Here is a 22361-nt window from a genome sequence, read left to right as displayed (position 1 = left end):
CTAATAGTGGAATGGTGCAAACAACCAAAAAAACAGTAAAAATGAGATAGTTAAATAAATGAATCAAAAGATATTTGCACTGAAATCTATGCATCAAAATTTGGATATGCTCTATGTGTCATTTCATAGTCATATTTTCTTTAACAATGATAAACATGGTTCCATGTTATGGTGAACATCTATTTTTGGACAACTGCATCTTGGCAATGACATCTTACAGCTCCTTTGGGAAATCACCACTTCTTCATATGGTTTAGGTGGAATTGACATTTACCCACCTCCAGTGACAGAAGCCGTTTGATTTAGGCAAATAATCCTGTAATATCCTCCTGGCCACAGTGATAGGTACAGAGGTGGACACATCATGTGAGAATCCTCCTATCAGGGTGTACTTCATGACTTGCTGGGAACTGCTGGGACAAAGATTATCTTGCTTGTTTTATGAATGTTAATGTGGGAGCAGTTGGTTTCAAAACCATTGGCAGACATATTCATAAGAAGAGAGCCTGAGAATGAAGCTAATGGTGCTAAGTGGTAGTGCTGGAAAACAATGAGAGAGAAACCTCTTTACACCGTTGAGCCCTCATAAAGCCTTGTCTGAAGCAAATATTATGCACCATCTCAGACTCTTCAGTATATGAACCAATAAATGCTCTTCTCCTTCCCACTTTTCAAAGGCCAATTTCGGTAGGGATGTCTGTTTCATGCAATTGAAAGCATCCTAACAGATACACATTTCTCTGTCTTGACATGTAATACATATACATTGGGAACACGCTGATTAAATTCTGGCTAAAAAGCAAATGGCTTAGGATTAAAACTGAAGATTAAAATTCAGCATTCTGCTGAAGCAGAGGCTATAGCCAGAGATTACAATCATTGAAAGAACTGCTGGAGTATATGAATAAATCTGAAGTTCTATGCAAGTGTTTATTATTATGGTTTCATTGTTAATATTTAATAGTCACATTTTAAAATGTTGTCATTATAACATTGGAACAAAACAGTAGTTTCTCAGAGCTGTCAACTGCTAGACAGCTTTTGCAGCCACTCTTCTGCACATCTCAATACTAAAGAGAGGGTCACTTTCAACTGGCACATTTAATAATGTCACCAACCATTTGTGCACAAGAGACTATGATTCAGAAAAAGGTTTCAACAGTGTGTTTTCTAAAAGGAACTTCATACTTAAGATTCATAGCTCTAGCAAATCTCAAAATTCCTTTATCTTTGACTGCCAAAAATGAGTGGTAGCTATAGCAATAATTTCAATGAGCTTTTCGTTTAAAATGATAGCTTCTATAAAGAATTGTCTTTGTAGAGAGTTCTTATGAAGTCTGTAATTTTGAAATTATATTAGTTAAAACAAATTGTGTAACGTGCCCATTTTTATCTAACAATTCAGTCTATGATTTATACTCTTTATATTTCTCATTACTTCCAGATAAAAGATGGTTTATTAGGAATGTAATCATCCATAATTTGGTAAATTTTTTCTCTTGTGAGATTTTAAGGTAGTAAAGTTTACATGATAATTTTAATTTACCCTCAAAAAGGGTAAAAAATTCCCAAAAAAGAATTTTTTCTTAAAAACTCATGGTTAAAGAGAATTAAATAACTAAATATGAGTTTTATATTATTATTTAACTTTTTTATAAGTCCATTTTGGTTCAAAAAGATATCATGATCTTCCAAAGTTATCTAGTTAATTCATTCTCTATTAATATTTGCATTAATTCATTATTAATATAGTATTAATAATTAATGCTGGTAAATGATTCCCTTTTTATTTAACCTTTTGAAAGCTTAAAACTTTTTAGTACATAAAATTAATAACTTTGGTAATCATTTAAAATTATTGTAGCATTTTATTCTCAAATATATATACTTGGAATATTTCTACTAAAACTGTTAGAATTTAAATATAAAAAGCACATAAAGAGATTTTCACTTCAGATTACATCTAAATGCTTATGTATATTTTTGGATGAGTATTCAGATTATGTCTTGTTCACATTACTGACATTATTGCTGGTTGGATGTGATGGTGATCTGTTCCACCAGCACAATCACTGGACGAGTTCAAGGTTGCCAGATGGCGAGGAAGTTGGCATTAAGCTATTCAGCTCTTACGCTTGCCAAGGCCAAGGCCAGAGATGAAACCAAAGAGCAGATTTTGGACAAACACAGAGGCCAAGGCCCAAAGTCTGTGTGTCACATATGTATCATTCTTAGTAGCTAAATCTTATGACTGGAGCAGCAGTTACTTAACCAATCTCCCAGAGAAAAGTGTCTGAAAACACATGCCCTGGCGTGACTCACCTCCAGGTGGTGAAATTACAGATAATTTTCCTCATTGCTTATCAGTATTTTCCATGTTTTTCTATAATAAACATGCATCACTTGGGTAATGAAGAAAAAACAGGAAAGTTTAAATCGTCTATAATTTACGATGAATAACAACAGCAACAACAAAAAGCAAATTTACAAAAACATCACATTAAAAAATAAAAATCCTCAGAGAGGTACACTGGGCAATCCCCTTTGGTGAAACATTGCCAGGCCTTATGCGAGTCAGGAAGTTTTCCCCAAGATGTATCCTCAATTCCTCTTGCCGTTAGTTAAGCCCTTTCATCAAAGGAGGAGGGACAGCTGCTAATCCTCGTCTAAATCTACCTCCAGGTCAGTGTTTACTTCCTTCCCTCTGTCTTCTCATTTGTAGGCCAAACTTTCCTTGTAGTGTCCGTTCACCACACCCTCATTCTGAACAATTATAGAATTAAGAGGAAAGGCCCAAATTTCTCCTTCAAGAATGTGCCCCTGTGCTGTTTGATTGCTTCAAGCCTCATTGGCAGAACAATTAAAAAAAAAAAAAGAAGCTTATTAGTTGGAGATAGGCCCTGAAGCCCCAATTTATAGGGAAATCCTAGAACCTAGCAAATAAATAGCACCAGAATGGTTAGTACTACTCAATCCTACTCTATACTGGAAAGCTTAGAGGTAGAAAAATCACAGGAGGAAAAAAAGACTACTACATGCACGCACACACACACATGCACACACACGCACACACACATACACACATGCACACACACATGCATACACACATGCACACATGCATACACACATGCACATACACACATGCACACGCATGAACATACACATGCATACACACATGCACACATGCACAGACATGCACACATACACACATGCACACACACATGCAATACACACACGCACACATACACACACATGCACACATACATTATTTTCCATATATATTCCTTTCCATATTCTCTGCCAAAAAATGCAGGAAAAGTCATTGCCAAATTGTGTTAGGCTGTTCATTGGAAGGAAGCACAGACTTTCTTGGGGTGGAAGCAGAGAGGGGATGAGGCTCTTGGGGTCTGGCAAATCTTTCCAGTTAAGGCAGTTAGTTATTCATGGTCTGATCCAGGCAGTGCAAGTTCAAATTCTGGCCATGTCTGTACAGTTTCAAAAACAAAGCAAAGTAAAGCGAAAATGGTGATCAACTCCTTGTTTTCCAAAATTGTTCCTAGTGAGCGTGGATCTGAGCTTTGAGTATGCAGTTGGGCTTCAGGAAAGAATTGTTGAGATGTTGCTGGATCAGTTCTGCAAGCCAGTTGCCACCAGAGGAGTCTTTGTGATAACCTCTAGGAACATACAGCTTGGAAGAAACTTAATAAATATCGTCTGTGTTTACTTGAAGTTTACCCCTTTGTTTAGTCCCTAACCGTATGGAGACAGGTGAAAGTTTGGGCAGGACATAGGGGGCTGAACATAGACATGGTGTTGCTATGTTCCTGGCTTAACTCATAAATGGATAAAATAATGAAGTGAACAACTAGTTGAATCAGTTACTCCATAACTGTGAAAGTGCATTGAATTATGACAATACATGATATTATGCTTCTGCTGATGGAGTTATGGAATGGCTGTGGATTGAAATCCAAGTTATAACTTTATTTGAAGCATTAAGGGTAAATAATTTTAATTGGAAAAATTCGGAGCACAAATACTATCCAGTGAATTTGTTCGGCATACACACTCAGTAACTTTAGACTGAGATCCTTTCCTTCTTTGAAATTAGTATTAGAAACCTTTGGGCACAATTTAAAAGAACTCAGAAACCTTCTTTCCACTTCTTTGGTACATTGTTATTTTTCTTAATTTATGTGGGGAGTATAGAGTATATTAATTAAAAGCTGCAATTGACTAGATCTAGGCCAGCTGTCAGATCTTGGGAAAAGGTCACATCCAAAGCATTCTCCTTTGCTTTAAGCTTTAGACTCAATGCAGAAGCATGCAGGAGTGGGAAGGAAGATGAATCCATTCAAATCATCGAAATTTGAGTACCATTCTGCGCAGAATGTTTTAGCCAAATGAATGCATCTGGTTGTCATTGGCCAATGGGTTTGGTCCCAAGATAGGCTATACCCAAAGATAAGGCTATGCCACCGATGGCTGTTATACCAAAACACAGTGGGATTGTGTCCAGGAACTGAGCTCCTGGTGCCCCTCAAGCCAGCTTTGAAATGGCTCTGTGGTAACTGCTGTTGTCTAGGGCCCTTAGCTTATTAATGTTACAGGGTTGAGCACAACAAAGTCTCTATGCCTTTGCCAAGAGCAAGACGGTTGCTATGGGAGAGGCAGTCTGAAGAGAGGCTCCCAGCTCCTGCAGAATCTTCCAAGGGAAGGCTGATTAGATTTGACGTACCATTGTCCTCTAGAAACCTAATAAGATGCACATTTTTTTCCAGTAAGTGAGACAACTGTAGAATCCACATTTCATAGTTGTTCAAAAGGAGATTTCACACACACAAGTGAGTAAATTCATAACTAATAGCCCTTTGGGGGGAAAATTGTATTTTCAATTACCATACTCACATGGTCTTTCACTTAATCTTGGACACTGTTGTTGGAACTGGGCTAGACGCCAGTTCTCAAAATAGCATAAATTGGAAATATTTAGGCAAGCCTTGTGATATACACTAGGTGTGTTTTGTTATTGTAACACATTTTCCTTTAGTGCTTTCAAAGTATGTATGATGGATTACGGGGTTTGAGATTATTATAGTAGGTGTCACTTCCCTTATACGACATAGCTGGGCTGGAGGTCACAGGAGTCGGAACTCACTACTAGCAAAATCAGGTTATATATGACTAATTTGGGGATTGTGCTCAAAAATAACAAAACCTTTAAGTGGCCTAGAACGCATAAACATTTACTTCATCTGTAAAAGGGGGAGGGTTGATCTTTAAAATTATTTGCAGCTCTAATATTGTATAACAGATAATTTTCAGCCCGTTAATTTCAGATTGTCTGTGAAACAGGGAAACTAATGACCACTACCTTGGGCATCAACCTCAGCATTGACATGAGGATTAAATGAATTAATGTATGAAAATTACCTACGTTGGTGCCTGGCTCAGGAAGTATTAGAGGCTGCGATTACTGTTTTTATTGGTATGTATTTTGAGACTTCCTTGAAACCAACACTACAGATCCTGCACTGTGTATTCTATCTGTAGTGCTTTACATGCAGCCTGATAGAAAGCATACATTTCTTCCAATAATGTTGCCATTGCTCAGTTATCTCTGATTTGTCTCTAAAATGAAGACAATTGCAGATAGAATTAAATCAATTGAGAAGGGGTATATGAAATACTTTTACAACAAAAAGTTTTGCATTGGCTGTTGCTAGCACAGATACCCCCACATTGAAATCTCTCCAATATTCACTTGTTATAAAATGTAGGTTTTATTATTATTCAGGTATGGTGAGGCCAGCAGATCAGGAGACAAATGCCATTGAAAAGATAATTCATGGCCAGGTGCGGTGGCTCACACCTGTAATCCTGGCACTTTGGGAGGCTGAGGTGGGCAGATCACCTGAGGTCAGGAGTTTGAGACCAGCCTGGCTAACATGGTGAAACCCATCTCTACTAAAAATACAAAAATTAGCTGGGCGTGGTGGTGGGCGCCTGTAATTCCAGCTACTCAGGGGGCTAAGGCAAGAGAATCGCTTGAACCCAGGAGGCAGAGGTTGCAGTGAGCCGAGATCACACCATTGCACTCCAGCCTGGACAACAAGAGTGAGACTCCATCTCAAAAAAAGAAAAAAGAAAAGATAGTTTGTTACAGTTCAAGAGGAGAGGGCACACCATATCACGCAGGGCCACACGGGGCAGATGGAACAGGGGAAAGCGTGGGTCAGAGCCTCTTCCGTGTTTTTTCTGGAAGGGATGGGCAAGGCAGGGTAAGCAGACTAGGTGGGTTTAGGATTTGCTAGTTTGAATGATGTCTGTGTGCTCTGAGGTACAGGGCCTGCCACTAGCTGCCCAGTATCTGGCCTGGGGTAATTAGGGCAGAGGATAGGCTTAACCTGCCAGAGCTCAGTAAAGGAGGCAGTTGGTAGGTGTGGGCTCTGGATTGGTTGGTTTGTGTGTGAGAGATGCACTCCCAGGGGAGTCATCTGCTTTCTCCAGGAATTAGGTACCCCTGGGAGGAGTAGTCTCCCCAGGATTAGCAAGGCCCCAGATGCTGGGCACCAAGAATATAAATAATAAGAAAAGAATACAGAAAAATTTAAAATATAGTTAATATGCTATTTCATATTTATAGCTTATATATATATATATAGAAATTTAATATATTATTTTTAATATTGAGATGGGATTTTGCCATGTTGCCCAGGCTGGACTCGAACTCTGAGGCTCAAGTGATCCTCTCATCTTGGCCTCCCAAAGTACTGAGATTACAGGCATGGGCCACCATGCCCAGCCAGCTTCTTTAAATTTTTTTTTTTTTTGGTTTGTTACCTAGAGAAGGCCAAGGGAGTTTGAGTAAGGTTGGAAACTGAGACATTTAGCTGGGGTAAAAGGCACCTGTCCTTACCAGTCCCCTGGGCTGATTTTAAGTTCCTTCTGCATAAAAAGGATGAGTATCAGAATCAGATGAAACCTTTCTTATCTAGTCACAAGAGATGCTTCCAATTAGGTTGGAGTGAAAACTGTCACATGGAGTTGGAGAGGAAACCATCCTCCTCCATCATGTCCCCTGGCCATATGGCTTGGCCCCCATTCAGCTTCAAGAGGAATTAAAAAATCAGGAGCATCTTCAAGTGGCCCCTGTGGCACAGTTGGGCTTTGGCGTTCTCAGGATGGGCAGTGGGAGCCATAAGACTTCTTCAGTGGCCTTCCAGGCAGGTGTGAAGAAGTGGGAGCCAGGGTGAATTGCAAACAAGAGAGCCACATGTGAGGAATCTCTTTGCAGACTCCCAGGGACACTTAGAGGTGTACCTGAAGCCTCTGACTATGCCTCTGAATGAGTAGACGTTTAGGCCACACTGTAGGAGATGGCATTATTTTATTTCAGGACCATTTTCACTCATTTGATAGTTACCCAATATTTGTCTATGGCCATACCACGTTGAAAGTGCCTGATTTCATCTGATAGTTAACCAATATTCACTGAACTCTTCTTATCAGTTACACAAGAAAATTCATCTTATTCATTTTACAGCCAGTTGTAGCTTTTGCCTTGAACATGTATTAGATTGACCAGTCCCCTCTTTCACCAGATCTGGTGCTATTGTCTAGATCTGCTGAGACAGACACCAAGATGGGATTAGATGTGCAAGGAAAAGCAGGAAGGAAGAAAGGCGAGAAGAGACTGTATCACAGGTCTGGCATCTGTGGAAGGAGAGAGGGAAGGAAGGAAGGGTGGATGGGATGACTCTCAGACTGCAACACTGTTCCAAGAAATGTTCAGCCAAGGAGCCCTTGCATCCTATGTCTTGCTGGAAAGGAGGCTGTCTTCAGACCCCTCCATGCTCAGTCATTGGTTGGAAGCCACATTGTGGAAGTGTGGTGGATCCCAGTGGGCAGTAGCTGTGGCCACCAGTTAATTATGCTCTAGCAGCAGGAGATCTGTGTGGTACACTTTCATTTGGTAACATTTGGGATCAAAATAATTTTGGCTACTTTGGACATCAAATTTAGGTTGAACATTTGAACATTTGCTACAGTTGGGAATAGTGAATAAATGCCTGGGAGAAGTCTTATGAAAGGAGTTAACTATGAGTTAATATAAATCCAGTGGGGCCACTGAGGATGGTTGAGCAGGTTGTGCACTACACAAGGGCATCTGCTAGATGGGGCTAAGGTCTATCCCCAGTTTGCTCATTAGTCTATGTGACCTGGGCAGAGCTGCCTGTGCCCAAAGAGGTTGTTTTTTCTTATTTGCACAAATGTCAGCCCCAGGAGCTGGTTGTATTGCATTTATTCAATTACATGTACTATAGAGCGACTTGTAGAAAGAGGGGCATCTATGTCCACTTCATGGAAATCTATAAAAAAAAAACTTCTTCATTTACCCATAAGACCAAAGACCTAGTCACATCTATGAAAGAACCACCAGCCTCCACCCACTTCTTACTTCAGAGCTTTCTCCAGCCTGGTGGAACTTCTCCCCCACCCCACAGCCCCCACTCCTACCTTGGAGTCCCTCTTCTATTGGTTCCACTTAGGGCTGCCCTGGTGTGCTACCCCTTCTACACCAAGACTTACTTATGTGTGTCTCATCCTGCGCCATCCTGCCAGCTAGCTCTCCAATAGAAAAATTGTACCAAATAGCTCCACCTGGGATGAAAGACTGACATCTCCCAAGGGAAGAGTAATAGATGATATTTATCCAACTTACTTTGTGCTACTGACTTCATTTGCAGAACAGTGGGGAAGGGGTATTTTCATCCTCATTTTTCAGGAGGAAACCAAGGCTCCAGGGGTTAAACAACTCTGCTGGGGTCACACAGTTACTGAGTGGCTGAGCCAGATTTTGAATCCAGGCCTTTTTGCTACAGATTCCTTGCTCTTCACCACTGTTCAAGATTACTTCAGCTACAGTCTTCTCACATGGCCCCCTCTGTAAATCTGGAAGTAGGGAAAGCTTCTGGAAAAGAGAAGGGATTTTGCTCAATGCTTCTTACATTATGCCACGTAATTCAGTGTTTCTCAAGACAGTTGTTCAAACAATATTTTTAAATCAACTTAATTGGTCATGAGCAGCATTTCAAACAATGAAAATACAATACAATGAAAAATGAAGGATCTGAAATAAGAAGTAAAAAAGACAATGCAATTGAAGAAGAAATACCAGAGGGCATTGCATATAGAAAATGTGTTGTTTCAGGTGCTGGAGAGGATGTGGAGAAATAGGAACACTTTTACACTGTTGGTGGGACTGTAAACTAGTTCAACCATTGTGGAAGTCAGTGTGGCGATTCCTCAGGGATCTAGACCTAGAAATACCATTTGACCCAGCCATCCCATTACTGGGTATATACCCAAATGACTATAAATCATGCTGCTATAAAGACACATGCACACGTATGTTTATAGCGGCACTATTCACAATAGCAAAGACTTGGAACCAACCTAAATGTCCAACAACGATAGACTGGATTAAGAAAATGTGGCACATATATACCATGGAATACTATGCAGCCATAAAAAATGATGAGTTCATGTCCTTTGTAGGGACGTGGATGAAACTGGAAACCATCATTCTCAGCAAACTATCGCAAGGACAAAAAACCAAACACCACATGTTCTCACTCATAGGTGGGAATTGAACAATGAGAACACATGGACACAGGAAGGGGAACATCACACACCGGGGTCTGTTGTGGGGTGGGGGGAGGGGGGCGGGATAGCATTAGGAGATATACCTAATGTAAATGATGAGTTAATGGGTGCAGCACACCAACATGGCACATGTATACATATGTAACAAACCTGCACGTTGTGCACATGTACCCTAAAACTTAAAGTATAATAATAATAAAATTTAAAAAAAAGAAAGTGTGTTGTTTCATGAAATTTTTGCTTCAGTTTAACGTATGTACATATTTATGCATATACTTACTAATGTATATGCATATGTGTATTCATTTGTGAGTACTGAGTTTTGTAAAACTGCACAAGCAATGTACTTTCTTTTAAGATTCTGCTACTTGCTTTTTATTAAATCAGGACTTATTTTCACGTGTTTTGTGTTTTATCATTTCATGCTTCTTTTAAAAATCCTTTTTTTTCTCCTTCCTTGCCTTCTGTTGGATTAATAGAGCGTTTAGCTATTCTGCCTACACCACGACCTGTTCTACAATTGGCTTCTGGTTTAGAAACTATATTGTGTTTCTTTTATTGTAACGGTTACTGAAAAATTTTTTAGATATACATACATATACTGTCAGGTATCACTTGACAACAGGGATATGTTTTGAGAAATGTTTCATTAGGTAATTTTGTCACTGCACAAACATCATAGAGTGTACTCACACAACCCTAGATGGTATAGCCTACAACATACCTAGGCTATGTGGTATAGCCTGTTGCTCCTACACTACAAACCTAGCAATGTACTTTTAACTATGGGCCAAAGTCCAGTGAGTTTGTCTCACATTGACGTGGGTGCTGGATTAATTTGCTTCTTCGCTTATCTGGCCCTAGTGAAACAGAGAGCCAAGTAGAGAGCTACATTGGCCTAAGCCCACCCCAGCTGTCTGCTCCTGGCCTTTGCCCTGGCTTTTAGGGAAGAAGAGACCCTGCAGTCAAAGCTGGACTCCCAGGGAATATTCTCTTCCTTCTCTGTCCTTCTCTCTCCTTTCATCACACCCTGAAGGCAGTGTAGCCACTTAGGCCAGCCTAACCAGGTCTTACCCCTGGGGAGTGGGTAGTCCATAAATTTACAGGGTATAAAAAATGTGAAATAATTTCTTTTAGAAAGGCTGTGTAACTTAAATATTAGTAGCCTTCACATGAGTTTTTCAGTAGATAGGAACAACTGAGATGCTAGTTAACGAGAAGAATTTGTTAAATTAGAACACAAGATAACATTTTCATTAAGACCAATCTGTGAGCAGTATTGTGAATTGCAAAGTGAATTTAAGAAAATGTGAGGGTAAGATCACACTCTGTCCTAACCATCAACATTCCTTAGTTATGACTCGGTCCGTAAGTTTTTTTTTTTTTATACAGAGTCTCACTCTATTGACCAGGCTGGAGTGCAGTGGCACGATCTTGGCTTACTGCAACCTCTGCCTCCCAGGATCAAGTGATTCTCCTGCCTCAGCTTCCCCAGTACCTGAGATTACAGGCACACACCACCATGCCCAGCTAATTTTTGTATTTTTTTTTAGTAGAGATGGGGTTTTGTCATGTTGGCCAGGCTGGTCTCAAACTCCTGATCTCAGGTGACCTGCCCGCCTTAGCCTCCCAAAGTGCTGGGATTACAGGTGTGAGCCACTGCCCCTGGCCCTTAAGATATTTAGGACTATTGCTGCTGTATTTGGTCATTGGTCGATAATCATGAAAGCTAACATTGATTAATACATGGTAACTTATCAAATGAAGACATTCTGGTAAACTCTTTGACATAGATCAATACATAGATAATCCTAACAACCCTATAAGTTAGATTTTATTATTATCTCCATTTTTTTCAGATGGGGAAATTGAGGCTCAGAGGTTAAGTAACTTGTTCTTGGTCATATATTTAAGAGCCTACAGCAAGTTCTATTGGTTGGTGTGATAGATTGTGAAAATGGCCTCAGTTCTTTCTCAGCTGGATCCACACCCCCTGCAATGTGACTCTGTCACTCCTTCTATAGAGGGGAGGAGTCTATTTCCCCTCCCCTTGTGTCAGGGCTGGCCTTGTGACTTTCTATGGCTAATAGATGTGGTGGAAGTGACTGTGTGTGCTGTCTAGGCTTCAGGAGACCGTGATGTCTTCTGCTTTCCAGCCCCTGCCTCCTTCATGGGAACAAGCCTGGGCTGCTCTGCTGGAGGATGATAGGTCACATGGAGCCAAGGTGAGCCATCCCAGCTGAGGCCATTTGAGACCAGCCAGCCCCCAGCCAACCCACCAACCAACTGACTGCAGACGCATAAGCAAGCCCAGCCACAACTGGCTGAACCTGGCCCAGATCAGTAGAACTGTCCAGCCAATTCACAGATTAATGAAAAATGATCAATTGGTTTTTTGGCCACTGAGTTTTGGGGTGATATTCTGCTCCATTACAGTGGCAATAGATAACAGAGAAAGTTGCCTACCCACAGTCATTTCTTCTCTTTTCTTTGAGGCCAAGTAGGCTTCCCATGATGGAGGTTTAAATGACATACGTTCACTTTTCCATCTTTCTTTGCAATTAGGGTGATGTAGTTCTGGCAGATGTACAGGAAAGTCAGCTTTATGTGGTGGAGAGTTGGGGGGTGATGGGCCAGAGGGTCATGGTTCTAAGAAACATTTTCCTTTCTGAAAAGAAAGAGCCATGAGACAGAGGACTTCCCCTTTCCTCCCTGTCTGCTTTGGATGCTATCATTAAAAATGGACACTTGAGCAATAGCAGCTGTCTTGTGACCACGAGGCAACAAGCCTACAAACAACAATTTAACACATCAGGGATGGCAGAATGAAAAGCTAAAAAGAGCCTAGCTTCCTGACATTATTCAGCTGTGGGAACAATCCTAGAACTGCCTTGCCTTCTGACTTCTTCACTATTTAAGCTACTATGTGTTGATTATTCTGAGTGACACAGTGCAGGAACCTAGTCCAACCCTAGGAGCCTAGTTTGTAATCATGATGCTGTACTCAGAAGCATTGAGCACTGTTAAGATTAAGAGAACCCTGGGCTTTAGAAGCCCAAGTGAGTGTGAATGTGGGCATTGACAAGGCTTAGCGTTAGTAAATACTGGAGTAGAGTCTGGATCCAAACCAGGGGTGGGCTGGCACAGTCCCTGGCAAGGATCCTCAGCCTCTTGGATGGACAGCACCACTGAGGCCAGAGCACAAGCTTTCATGCGAGGAGCCAGGAGGATCACAAAGTCTTTCTAAAGAGTCAGAAGCAGCAGAGTGACAGGAGAAACCACAAACTCAGCTTCAATACTCTGCCCTGCCCTTGTCTCTGAGTCCGATCCCCAATGTCAACAGAAACCTTTCTAAATTTAAAATTTCCTTCATATTGTTTTGATCCATTAAATTGCCATATTTTGTAATGTTTTTTATCTCAAAATTTTTTGTTATGAATCAAATATCTTGAATCATACAGATCCAATGAATTATGAAAGACAGACTTTCTATACACAGAGGAGCCCATATCAGACTTGGCCCTGGGTCCCACGTTTACTGGTTGTACCATCTCTACAAAGCTAAGCTCAGGGACATTTCTGCCCCTGGCATTCTGTCTGACTTTCTCGCTATTTTCTACAGGCATGCCTCGTTTATTGCACTTCATTTTATTGCACATTGCAGATACTGTGTTTCAGACAAATTGAAGGGTTGTGGCAACCCTGTGTGAAACAACTCTATTGACACCATTTTTCCAACAGCATGTGCTCACTTTGTGCATGTCACATTTTGGTAATTCTCACAACATTTCAAACTTTTTCATTATTATCATATCTGTTATAGCGATATGTGATGAGTGATCTTCAATGTTAGTATTGTAATCGTCTTGGAGTGCCATGAACTGCACCTGTATAAGATGGTGCACTTAATTGAAACATGTTATGTGTGTTTTGACTGCTCCACCCATCAGCTGTTTTCCCATCTTTCTCTCTCTCCTTGGGCCTCCCTATTCCCTGAGGCACAACAATATTGAAATTTGGTCATTTAATAACCCTCGAATGGCCTCTAAGTGTTCAAGTGAACGGAAAAGTCACATGACTCTCTCTTTCAATCAAAAGCTAGAAATGATTAAGCTGATGAGAAAGGCACATCAAAAACTGAGCTGGACTGAAAGGAAGGCCTCTTGCACCAAAGAGTTAGCCAAATGGTGAATGCAAAGGAAAATTTCTTGATGGAAGTTAAAAGTGCTACTCCAAAACATATAAGTAAGAAACTGAAACAGACTTATTGCTGTTATGGAGAAAGTTTAGTAATCTAAGTAAATGATCAAACCAGCCACAATATTCCCTTACGCCAAAGCCAAATCCAAAGCAAGCCCTCAACTCTTTTCAGTTATCTGAAGGCTGAGAGAGGGGAAGAACCTGCAGAAGAAAAGTTGGAAGCTAGCAAAGTTCAGTTCATGACGTTTAAAGAAAGAAGTCATCTCCATAAGATAAAAGCACATGATAAAACAGCAGGTTCTGATGTAGAAGCTGCAGCAAGTTATCCAGAAGACCTAGCTAAGATAATTGATGAATTATCAATTCATCAATCACTCAACAACAGATTTTCAACATAGATGGAAGAGGCTTACATTGGAAGGAGATGCCATCTAGGGCTTACATAGCTAGAGAGAAGAAGTCAATGCCTGGCTTCAAAGCTTCAAAGGACAGGCTGACTCACTTGTTAGAGGCTAATGAAGCAGGTGAATTAAAGTCGAAGCCAGTGCTCAATGATCATTCAAATATCCTAGGGCCCTTAAGAAGTATGCAACATCTACACTGCCTGTGCTTTATGAATGGAACAACAAAGCCTGAATGACAGCACATCTGTTAATAATATGGTTTTATTGAATATTTTAAGCCCACTGTTAAGACTCACTGCTCAGAAAAAAAAAAAAGATTCCTTTAAAATTTTTACTGCTCATTGACAATGCACCCAGTAATCCATGAGCTCTGATGGAGCTGTACAAGGAGATTCATGTTTCCATGCCTGCTAACGCAGCATTCATTCTGTAGCCCATGGATCCAGGAGTCATTTCGACTTTCAGTCTTATTATTTAAGAAATACATTTCATAAGGCTATAGTTGTCATAGATAGTGAGTCCTCTGATGAATCTGGGTAAAGTAAATTGAAAATCCTCTGGAAAAGATTCCCATTTCTAGATGCCATGAAAACATTTATGATTTAGGTGAGGAGGTCAAAATATTAACATTAATAGGAATTTGAAGAAGTTGATTCCAACCTTCATGGATGACTTTGAGGGATTCAAGACCAGTGGCAGAAGTCACTGCAGATGTGGCAGAAATAACATAAGAACTAAAACTAGAAGTGGAGCCTGAAGATGTGACTGAATTGCTGCAATCCCATGATGAAAATTTAATGGATGAGGAGTTGCCACTTATGGATGAGTAAAGAAACAGGTTTGTGAGATGGAATCTACTCCTGGTAAAGATGCTGTGAACATGGTTGAAATGACAACAAAGGATTTAGAATATTACATAAATTAAGTTGATAAAACAGAGGCAGGGTTTGAGAGGACTGACTCCAATTTTGAAAGAAGTTCTACTGTGGGTAAAATGCTGGCAAACAGCATTGCATTCTATGGAGAAATCTTTTGTGAAAAGGAGAATCAATTGATGTGGCAAACTTCATTTTTGTCTTACTTTTAGAAATTGCCAGAGCAACCCAGCCGTCAGCAACCACCACCCTGATCAGTCAGCAGCCATGAACACTGAGGCAAGACACTCTCCCAGCAAAAACCCTACACCTCAGTGGCAAAAAAACCTTGCCACTGAGGCAAAACCCTCCACCACTTGCCAAAAGCTCAGATGATTATTAGGATGTTTACAAAATAAAGTATTATAAGTCAAAGTATGTACACTTTTTTGTCGTGACAGCCTACTATTACATACATCAATTTTGTTAGACATAATGCTATTGCATACTTAATAGATTAAAGTATAGTGTAAACATAACTTTTATATGCACTGGGAAATCAAAAATTTTGTGTGACTTGCTTTATCTCAATATTTGCTCAATATTTGCAATGATCTGGAATGGGACCTGCAATATCTCAGAGGTCTACCTGTCTCTTCCCAGGTGTGGTCAGGTCTTTTGATCTAGCCTCCGTTCTTGTTTCCCTGGAATCTAATTTTTATTGACTTTCTCCTGGGAGCAATGAGTCTCTCAGCCTCCAGCTTTTCATGTGTTATAGACCCTGATCTGCCTCACACACACGTGTGTAATCCCAACTCCTTGTATGGGTCCCTCTGGCCAACCCTGTCTTTTTCCACCCACAACTGAAGTATTTCCATTGATGTACTCATTTATCCCTTTCTTCTTATATAGCTGGAGAAAATCTTGGGTAGATCAAGCATTGTTTTTGTGTATAAAAAAATATAGTCCTTCCATCCCCCTTCCTTCCCACATCTGACTCCACAACTTACATAAGAACTCCAGCATGAAAGTTGGAGGGGGAAAATATTGAGAGGATGTCCAGGTGGATACAAATTTTTGGAAAACACTGAACACTCCGTGTTTATCTTCTTGCAGGGCAAAGGACTCAGAGAGAACTGTCATGCACGTTGATATCAGCACTCAGGATTAAAATCTAAACCCCTTCCTCCAAGACATTCCCCTGCCTGACAAACTGTTGTTATTTTTAAGTAGGAAAAGCTTCCTTGATCCTGAAGATAAATTCATAGCTTGTGTTTGGAAGTACTTGTAGGAACACAGTTAGTGTAGGCATTTTGAGGAAATGGCTTCCCTTTTATGTATTACCTGTGAAATGCCAACTGGACTCTTGCAGAGATAAAAATGCTCAGAGCTATCAGCTAGAATTTTACCAAAAAAGAGAAACAAAAAGGTGAGAGGAACATTAAACTGCAGACTACTGGCTTCTCAAAGGCTGTACACAATGATATTGTCCTGATTTGGGCATTGTAATTGCCCCACGAACCACAGGTATTTTCCCTTGCAATAAGAGACTCTACCTTCCTGGGCCATCTGGAGGGCATGCAAAGGGTATGGCAAGTGAGGTGAAACACACCAGACTCTTCCAATCTGCTACATACCATTTTTTTGTTTCAAAATGGAAAAAGCTATGTAGATGTAGATGGTCACCAGGAGAAGGCCAGCTTGATGTCTCCCATGGGACCTGCTTTGGTGAATTTCATGTATGGTGTTCTCAGCCTGCAGGTTCAGATACCCATAATCAGTTCCCCCCAGAGATGTGACTTTCAGAGGTGGACTCAGGTTAGCCAAGTTCATATGACTGGCATGTAAAACTGGTCACTAGTTAACATATTTACAATGAAAAATAATTGTCATGGTGACCAGAATACTCATATCAGCAGGTCTTCCATACTATCTCCCAATAGGAAGACCTACAATACAAGGAAGCCAAGGTATGATGAGCACATCTCTAGGTCAGCACCAAACCAGCTGATTGAATGCTTGAATAGCAGGAGGCAAAGGTGGCCCATCATACCTCACTCCATTTCAGGGATGATCTTGCCAATGGGACCAGAAATCTCAAAGTCCATAGGAAAGGTGCCCTTCTCCTTGGATAGTGCTCTCTTTTGCTCTGTTTCTTAGGCTGGTTGACACTTTCCTTAGTTACATTCATATCCATAGTCAGATCACATCATCTCATCAGGTAGACCTGAGAGCCACTCTGATCATGAAGGTGGCAAAGCATGTTTCAGTTCTGATCTATTGTATAATGATTTCAAAATGTAAAATGTTAGAGACACTTTGATTTCTCTCCTTTTCAAGTTCTTAGGGGATACCTTGTCATACCATCAAGTACTTCCAACAGGTCATCCCCTTGTCTGGAGGTAGATGTGTGGTCCCCACTGTCCCCTGGCTCTATGATTTTGATTATCTGTGTTTTTGTTGTATTCTTGGGTCTTTCCACAATTCTGTAGCTTCACAGAAATACCAGTGTCCCTAATATTTCAATGGCTGTTAGAGATTCTCTACACCCAGATGTAGCTAGAGAAGTTCTAAGAATTCTGCTAATTGGATCCACTGGTATTTCATTTGTATTCTTACTGTTGCTCAATAATAATTATTTTATTCAACTCTTGATGCTTCTGCATAGCCTTCTCCTCTGAAGAGTTTCCAAGCATGTTTCATTTTCCTCTAGCCCTCAAACTAGCATCTCTGCCTTTGTGTCTCAATGGAATATTAAAGGTATCTGAATATAAACTTTCATGCCCTAAAATTTTCATCATCTGCTTCCTCTTGTTTTTCTTAGAGGAAGAAGCTTCCCTCCTCCTTCCAAACACCAGTCCCACACTTATGTGCCTTTGATCCCATGTTTTCTTAGTTTTTCCAAGATTTTTCCCCTTTTCTTATTCCCTGTTTCTTACAAACAAAGGAAGCCCTCTCCATTAAAAATGTTTTTCTAACCCCATTGCCCTCTTAAGTTAGCATCCATTCTCCAGGTCCTGTCATTGAATCCTAGCATTTTGAAGTGGAGTCGACATCACCTGATTCCATGTCCTCATTGCTATTTTCTTCCTAATCCTTTTTAGTCTGTCATCCCCATTGCTCTGCTAAAACTGCCCTCTTGAGGGGAGCAAGATCAAGAAAACAAATAAATGAGCTTCATAATGTGTTGAGAAGTAAATCTGTTAGATCACAAATTTATTTTTAAAAATAGGGTTTTGAAGAGAAAAGTAAGACAGAAGGTTCTGTCCCATAGATAGTAGTGAGTTAGAATACACAACTCATAAGTTCATAGTCAGTCACCTTCAACAACTGGTGTATACATTGTAATGTAGAAGAGTAAATTCCTCATTTACTACAACAAACATATTCTAGCAAAAATTATTTTTATAATAAACATAAAGTGTCCAAATATAATTTTTACAACAATCGTGTAAAGGAAGATTTGCAGTGATCATAGCTTTGTAGTCAAGGTTTACATTCCATGGGAGATAACTATAAAACATTTGTGGTTAAGAGCAAAAAAAAAAAAAAAATCACAGGAGAGCTTCTTGCCTTTTTCAATAAACAATTCAATTTTATGAAGACAAGATACAGAGTATGTATAGATTTAACTTAAACAGGAACTTTCCCGCACCTGCCTAATACTTATTTGTTATGCCTGGTGGTAACTGGTATGTTAAATTCTCTGACTGACTTTCTTATTTTTACAACCAAAGACAATTCTAATCCAGAACCTTGATATCTTTAAAGTGCTTTTGTCAACATTCTTTTTCTGTTCAAATTGCTCTTTCTTTATTAGTTCCTACTTCTTATCTTACACACAAACACAGGTCTCTAACTCCTAAAAAGACAGAAAATCTTATCTCAACCGTCTTGGATTAGCATCTTACGCCTGCCTTTCCTGCTAGAAATCTTGAAGGTCAAGCTACACTGTTTACCTCTACCCAGAGGTTTCTTAGTAACCATTGTGATCCATGACATATGGATTCAACAGTGGTTTTAAATGAGGCTGAATTGAAGTTTTAGGGGCTTATAATATTTTTATTTTCCTAGAACTAAATTTCTTCAGCACCAGCCACACATCAATTAGGTACTTTGCATATGCTGTCATATTTAATAATCACAACTGTACTGAGGTGGGTACTATTGCTTTCATTTAACAGTTGAGGAAAAAAATGTTGAAGAACATCGTACGACCTGGTCACAGTCACCCATTGAGTGTGGAGCTTGGATTCAACAGTCAGGGCTCCTAGTTACAAGCAGCAGAGATTAAGGCTGGCTGATTTCGGCAGAGAATGAATTGATTATATTGTTAGTTCACAGAACCCCAGGCCAGTCTAGAGAAATAGATTAAGGCTGTATTGCTAGGTGTGATCCTCAACAAGAAGTGGATGGGTGAGGACACTTCTGGAAGCTCTGGACATTGTAGATTTTATTGCTGACATGCCAGATGGACACTGGATACCCTCACCAGCACTGTTCTCATCACTGCCCCCAAAGACTTAATATTTCAGCAACTCTCCCCACCGTCAGAGAGTTCTTGTGGTCCCTTGATATGAGGTCGGTGTGTCTGATTGGCAGAACGAGGGTCATGAACATGTACCCAAGCTTCAAGATTTCTTGGGAGAATGAGTTTCTGGAAGTTTCCATGTCTCTAGTCGGAGATAGGTTTTGTCTCCCTTCAAGAATCATAATGTGTTTGTTTGTGTATGTGTTAGGAATTCGGGGTGGTGAGAATTCTCAAATAAGGGAAATTGGTTTCATATATTGGATGGTCAAAAAGAATAGCAAATTCCATTACCATAACTCAATGTGTCTGACCTCAAATCTTTATACCGTGAAGCCTCTTGAAAGTCACCAATAACCTCCTATTTGCAAATTTTAATGACTTTACCTTCATCCTTTTTGTTAACAGGTATAAAGCTTTGACACAATTAAACATCTCTCTTGCCTTCCTTTCCTCATTCATTTGTTCATTCTTTCCTAAAAAGAAATCGACGTACTGTTTTTGCAAAACCAAAAAAGTAGAAGGAAGGAAATAATAAAGATAAGAGCAAAATTCAACATAATAGAAAATAGGCAAACAAATAGAGAATGTCAACTGGTTCTTTAGAAAATATTAACAAAATTAATAAACCCACAGGAAGACTGATGAAAAAAACAGAGAAACACAAATGAGGTGACATCTATATACATCCTATGACATTAAGAGGATAAGAGGGATATTATAATCAATTTTATGTTAATATATTTGACAACTTAGAACAATGGACAATTTTCTTGAAAAAGACAACTTTCTAAAGTTATTACAAGAAAAACTGAAAATGTAAATGTTCCTGTATTTGTTAAATAAGTCAAATCCATAATTAGAAATCTTCCCACAAAGGAAAGCCCAGACCCAAGTGACTTCATTTGTTAATATTACCAAACACTGAAGTAAGAAATAATACAAATATTAAAATATTTTCAGAGAATAAAAGAAGAGGGAATGCTTTCTTATGCATTTTATGAGGCCAGTAAAACCCTGCTACCAAAACTCAACAAGGAAAATACACAAAAGAGAACAATAGACCAATATCCCTCATGAACACTAATTTAAAAAATTTAACAATTATGAGCAAAAACAATATGTAAAAAAGATAAAACATCATGACCAAGTAGGGTAATGCAAGTTTGGTACAGCCTTCAAAAGTCAATCAATGTAATTTAACACATTAAAAATAAAGAGTAAAAATGATGTTATATTGATAGATGCAGAAAAAGAATTTGATAAAACTCAACACCTGTTCATGGTAAAAACTCTCAGCAAACTAGGAATAGAAGAGGACTTCCCCAACTTGATGAAAGCATTTACAAAAAAAATCTAGAGCTAACCTAGGACCTGGTGGAGAACTATTAAGAATTTCCATTTAAAGCAAAAATGTTTCCTCTCATCACTTCAATTTAACATTGTACTGGAGGTTACAGCCAGCACAATAAGGCAAGAATAAGAAATATAAAGTATAATCACAAGAAGGAAGGAGAAGAATGATCTTAATTCACAGATGACACACTGGTGTACATAGAAAAATCCAATGTGGGCCAGGCGCAGTGGCTCATGCCTGTAATCCCGGCACTTTGGGAGGCCGAGGTGGGCAGATCGAGAGGTCAGGAGTTTGAGCCCAGCCTGGCCAACATGGTGAAACCCCGTCTCTACTAAAAATACAAAAAAAAAAAAAAAAAAAAAAAATTAGCCAGGCGTGGTGGTGGGTGCCTGTAGTCCCAGCTGCTCGGGAGGCTGAAACAGGAGAATCGCTTGAACCTGGGAGGCTGAGGTTGCAGGGAGCCAAGACCGTGCCACTGCACTCCAGCTGGGTGACAGAGTGAGACTCTGTCTCCAAAAGAAAAAAAAAAAAGAAAATCCAATGTGATCTACAAAAAATTTAAAACCACTGCAACTAAAAAACAAATTGATGAAGTTCAAGAAATACAAAGTCAATATATAAAAACCACTTACACCTTTGTATACTTGTAATAAATAATTGGAAATTTTTAAAAATACCATTTATAAATACCTAGGAATACATTTAGTGAAATTTGTGCAAGACCTGTGTATTGGAAATGACAGTACATTGCTGATAGAAATTTTAAAAGATAATTGGAAAGGTATATGATTGGAATCCTAATATCGGATTGAAAAACTCAATATTGTTAAGTTGTTAATTCTCCTTAAACTGATCTATTGACTGAATGCAATTTCAATCAAAATCCCAGCAGGCATTCTGGAGAAATTGACAAGCTGATTCTAAAATGTATTTGAAAATGCGAGGACTTATAATAGTCCTTGAAAAGGAAGAACAAAATGGAAGGATTCACACTATCAATGTTCAAGACTTACTGAAAGCTATAGTAATTAAGACAGTATAGTTGGTGTAAGGGTAGACAAACTAATGAAATAGAAAAGAGAATCTGAAATAGATCTACACATATACAGTTTATTAGTTTTTTAAACAGGGCAAATTAAAGCCAATGGGGGAAACAAAAGTCTTTTCAATAAATGATAATGGAACAACTGGACATCTATATGGAAAAAAATGAACTTTGACTCTTACTTTATATAATGCATGACAATTCAACTGTGAAAGCTAAATTTATAAAGCTTGCTAAAGAAAATGTGGGAAAAAATATTTTTACAATCTTGTGGCAGAGAAAGATTTCGCAAGACACGTAAAGC

The sequence above is a fragment of the Pan troglodytes genome, chromosome 4 (assembly GCF_028858775.2).
Source record: "Pan troglodytes isolate AG18354 chromosome 4, NHGRI_mPanTro3-v2.0_pri, whole genome shotgun sequence".
Taxonomy (NCBI): Eukaryota; Metazoa; Chordata; class Mammalia; order Primates; family Hominidae; genus Pan; species Pan troglodytes.
The sequence above is the reverse complement of the archived record's forward strand: the minus strand, read 5'-3'. Positions refer to the sequence as shown.